Source organism: Hydra vulgaris, chromosome 14 (assembly GCF_038396675.1).
Source record: "Hydra vulgaris chromosome 14, alternate assembly HydraT2T_AEP".
Classification (NCBI taxonomy): domain Eukaryota; kingdom Metazoa; phylum Cnidaria; class Hydrozoa; order Anthoathecata; family Hydridae; genus Hydra; species Hydra vulgaris.
In genome coordinates, this window is record NC_088933.1 from 26629295 (window position 1) to 26635294 (window position 6000).

Below are 6000 nucleotides of genomic sequence, written 5' to 3' on the forward strand. Positions count from 1 at the left end.
TTTTAATTGAAACGCCAAATTTGAAAATTGTGTACGAGTCTTACTCCGGTGAAACTAACTACGGCGATTGCTCGACTTTCAAAATGAGTATGAACTTTAAACATTTAAAGCTTCAGTTGAAAAAAAATCTACGTTTACCTTCCGTACGTTATAATAAGCGATGCTAAAGTATTTGACACTTTTGACAAATCTGTCGTAAGGCGCCCTCTTCTCTATCCGCATAGTTATTTCATTACCTGAATTATTTATTTAATTAGTAGAGTAAAACAAGGCAGAATAAAATTGAGGATATAATGAAATAATTATGACAATGCTTTTGCTCTTAATTAATTATTGAATAAACTTTTTGTAAATAGTTTTTGATCATGTTGTAAAGAATCTTTTTTGAAGATTTAAATCTTTGGCTGCGTCATCTTTTTTTCTTCTCTTTATTTTAAAAATGGGCATAAAACTTTAGGTAGTGAATTTGCAATTAGTTTAACTTGTATGACCTTGTATAACCTTTTACTTAAGCCAAAAATCTTTTTTTTTAATTAAATTTGCTTTTTCCGGTACATAGTTATGAGTTTAAAACGGAAACTTTGAACTATGGGATTGAATCAAATATGCTGATTGTTAACTTGGTAAATGGGGTTTTTATTAATTAATAACGTGCAAACTGACTCGATTTTTTGCTATCGTACTATAGATATTCATTCATATTTAATCGTAGATGGACACGTGACATGTTAGGTGATTATTGTCTAGTCAAAAAAGTTTGACGCAAATTGCTTTAACAGTTTTATGTAGAGATTAAGTTCAGTAACTTGTCGAAGGAACGCTTTAGACAACTGCAAAAGTTTAAACACGCACACAAATAGCCATCGGTTTTCAAAATACGGGTTTGTTTCCGCTCGATGTTACTTTCCCAATCTCAAACAAATAAAAATTATTACTTTTTTAAATACACTTTAACTTAAAGTTTAAGAATAGTTTACAAACAAAAACTCGTTTACAAAAGTCTAAAACAACCGCACTCTAATCTAATTTAAAATATATTCAACGTCTTTATAATGAGTTTCACATGAAGGTACACATGTATAACGATTGTGATTATATTACAAAATTTGTAATTACCAATTCTTAGCAGATTCCCCCTTGTTTGGGAAAAACTTCTATTATTATTAACTTTGCTTTCTTCCTTTATTTGTGTATGTATTGTTTAGGTATTTTGAATCTAATTTTCCTCCACATTAATGGTTTTAAACTGGTCTTCTACTTTTATATCATTTCTCTTTTTTGCATGTTTCTCATAAAAATTATTTTTTACTTTCTTATACTTTTTAATCTTTCAACTATTATCTATAATCACTTATTTGTAATATTTCCATTGAACAACAATGGAACTTTTGGTTTTCTAGTTATACGATGAGGAGAAGATCTAAAATTTTGAAGTATACTTTGAAGAGGCTACTAAACTTTTCTTAACGACTTTTGGATTGGATACTTAAGTTTACTTTTAAACTTGATAACACTAAAATTTTTATTAACATTATGCTTTATTAAACTAAGTTTTATATTTAAGTTATATATTAACTACATTACCAGTGTGGTTAATTAAGGTTATTTTCGTCAAACCAATTATATTGTACTGTTTTTTAGATTATATATTTGAATTAAAGTTTAGTAAGTTTTAAACAACAGTTACATGTTAATTTTACAGTTATATTTTGGATGCAATGTAATTTACAGTAGACTAGTTAGCTGATTACTTGCTCGTTATATTTCAAACTTTTAATACATTCTATGTCTTAAAAAATCCCCTCATAAGTTTGCAGCAGATTAGATATAGAATGTCTGGAGCCTACAAAGACACGCACACCTCAGCGGAAATTATTTAGTTGAATAAAATTGTCTACCAGAAACGGTTTGTATTTTTGAAACTACGATACTTTTTGCATCTATAATCTAAAACTTGAAAATATTCTGTCGACGTTTTTTTTTAAAAAAATGTGGTTAAACGGGTTGGTCAAGGATTTTTGGCGTTCAAGATAGGCAACTTCCAGAGATGGTGCATAATTGAAATTTTGTAATATTGATACTGCTATCAAAAAATAACTTTTTACAAAAAATTACTGTGATCGGAGCCCGGGAACAATATACACCTGAAAAATTCGGACCCACTGCCCCAAGAATGGAAAAAAAAAAAAAAAAACTTTTTTTTTTAGTATCTTTTAACAGATCGAAACTCATTGAAAAAATTAATTTATCGACCAAGGAAAGTTTGAAGCCCCCTCTATTTGAGGGAGTTGTCAACTTTACGAGGTCATAACTTTTGAAAGTCGAAATATATTTCTACTAAATGAGAATTTTACAGATAAAATTTACTCGTGTATAATGGAAGAGTTTTTTTTAAATGCTTTTTAAACATTATTTGTATTAGCGTGAAAATGCTTATCTGGAGATTATTATATATATATATATATATATAAATATATATATATATATATATATATATATATATATATATATATATATATATATATATATATATATATATATATATATATATATATATTTATATATATATATATATATATATATATATTAGGCTGGGGTGAAAAGACGCAACAAAATATTATTTGGTACATAAAATAAAATTTTGTTGCGTCTGTAAATAACTGTAAATGAACAAAAAATATTAAAAATACTAATATAAGATATGGGGAACCGCCCCATTTAGACCCTTAAACATCAGACAGGTCACTAATATTATATAAAAAACATCTTTTAAAGTATGCCATGTTGCATCTCAAAAGAAACGAAAATTTATAAAAATTTCAAAAATGATAATCATGTTTTATAAAAACATCTCTAAAAAAAATTGACTCAAAAACATCGAGAAAAAAATTGATTTTTTTAATATTGTTTAAAAATAACAGTTTTTACACATTAAAATGTAAACTAATAATCTAAATACAAAATATGTATTATTTTTCAAATATTTATAAAATTTCGCTTCAATTGAGTTTCAACATGATAAACTTTTAAAGACATTTTTTTTCTATAATATTAGGGATCTATCTGTTGTTAAGGGTCAAAATGGGGCACTTCAAGTAAAGCATTTTTATTTTTTACAAATGCTTCTGATTTGTTGTGATAAAATTTACACTTTTGTTTATTTTTAGGCCAGCCTAATATATATATATATATATATATATATATATATATATATATATATATATATATATATATATATATATATATATATATATATATATATATATATATATATATATATATATATATATATGTATATATATATATATATATCTTTCTGATGATACAGCAATGGTGGAACACTTCCTGATGATACAGCAATGGTGAAACTTCAAGTCGAAGATAAAAGTTAGATAAGTGTTTTTTACTAATTTATATATATATATATATATATATATATATATATATATATATATATATATATATATATATATATATATATATATATATATTATTATTATTATTATTATTACATATTTAATTTTAAAGTAAAACTGTTTTAAAGAAGGTATGGCGGAAGTTTTACGTACATTGGCTTTAAGCAGGCTTTGCAGATAGTTTTATAGCTATTAGAAAGTTTAAATCCACTTTCTCAAAGCTGTTTATTTTGATTGGAATTTGATATAAGTGAAAGAAGTTTACATGTATGCTTGATAAGAGCATGTATTTTCGATGAGACTCGTAGACCAAGTTTAATATCACGCGAGGTTAGAATTATCATGTTCTATTTCCATTTTTTGAAAAATTTAAGTTATTGAAAGTATTACCTCATAATAATGTTGTTCTATTACATTGAAACCTAAGCTATAAGTAAATAAGTAAAGAAAGGATAAGTATAAAAATGTTTTCAAATGCCGTCTCCTAAAGTTTTTATTTTTTAAATCGTTTTATCTTAAAACTCAAAAATGCGGAGATAAAACAAGATAATTCTAACGTTGCGATAAGCATCTTTTTACTTGCTACCCCTATAACATTTTCAGGTTACATTACGTATTGTAACGTAAACGAGATTCGTTACGTTACGTGCAAAATGTCCGTTATTTTTACGTAACCGAGACGAAAGATTTTACGTAATGATACGTAAAATTGTAACGTAACAATACGTGCAAAATGTCCGTTATTTTTACGTAACCGAGACGTAAGATTTTACGTAATGATACGTAACATTGTAACGTAACGTTACGTGCAAAAGTATAATTTTTACGTATCCGAGATGTAACGAATTGCGTATTAATACGTAACATTTTGACCTAATAAGACGTGATCATGATCACCTGCGGCGGCTTTCAAATTGGCGATATTTAATTGTTATCTAGTATGCCAATAAAAACTAATTATTGGCCTACATTTATGCTGCAACTTACTCTTAAAGCCTATTATTAAATAGCCTATTATGAGTATACCATCGTCCAGGGAATAAGGAGTAGACTGATACATGTCACACAATATATATCACATATAAACTTAAACAAAAACCTAAGTACTAAATATATATCCTCATCATATTATAGCAAAATATCTTACCGTAGTTTAATTAAAATCTCATAAACGGTTAGAAAAATTGTCAAAATTGACATTATATACACGTTTTTGCTTGTGGGACAATAAAAACAAAAGAAGTGTTACGCTGATTAAACAAAAAAAATTTAAAAACGTTTTATTTATATTAAAAGTTATAACGTAATTAGATTTACAATATTGTAATTAACATTAATAATAAGTCGTTTATGTGTTGTGTATGTATATATATATATATATATATATATATATATATATATATATATATATATATATATATATATATATATATATATATATATATATATATATATATACGGACCCGTAACGTGAAAAATTTTAGAAAAAAGACAGATTGTAATAGTAAATATAAATTTTTCCTAATTTTGCATTTAAAAGTTGTTTGAAATAAAGAGAATATGCAAATAAAGGGGGATCGATTGCACCTGCTTACCCTCCTCCCTCCTCCTCATATATATTTCAAATTTCATATAAAAATTATTGATGACGATTAGAAAAAAGCATTTAATTCAGAAGTTTATTATAACGAAAAAAATAATTAACATAGTAATAATATATTCTGTGTACATTTTGCCTTTAACTACTGTCTTTGGTAATCGAACTATCATCGTTGCAAATATCATCAAAGGCGTTACTGTCAGAATTATCATTACCAATAAATTCAGGTGCAATACTAGCCTTCTTTGGTGCCCGACTTGGTATGCCTATTAATGCGCGTTTCGCATGCATTGATTACTGCGCGTTTAGCATGCATTGGCATTCGTTTTAATTGATCCCCGAGCGCCTCTGCCACCTTATGGAGATCAATGCGTTTTTGCAATCTTAGCTGCAGAGAATCTTTAAAATATAAAAATAAAATCTACATCTTTAAAGGAATAGAATCGATAAAAAAAAAAAAAAAACATTTATCCAATTACATAATTATTGAAATCACATTAGCACAACAGTAAAACTTTTTTTTAAAATATAAATAAATTTAGCGGCAAAACACCTCGAATAATGCCCCAAATTGTCCCCAAATTATTTGACTTTGAGCGCAAGGTAAATCTCAATATTTTGTAAAAAAAAAAAATGCTAATGTAATTATAATGGTCCAATTTCTTTTTTAGATTATTGTGTATTCTGGTTTTTTCGTATTTGTTGTTTAAAATAAAATAAAGTTTCGCAAAATTTAGTCAAAAAAATAAAACTTTATTGCGTATTTGCCCATAGTTATTTTTTTCCTAAATCTTTTTTTTTAAACTTAAACAACATTTATGAAAAAACCGGAATACATAACAATCTAAAAAAAAATTTGGGTCATTATCCCATAAGAAATTTTGTTTTCAGAAAATATTTAGCGCATTTTCCGGGGTTTTTTGCTGCTTGAGCACAAGGTAAATGTCAATATTTTTAGAACTTTTTTTTTTGTAATCGTATTTT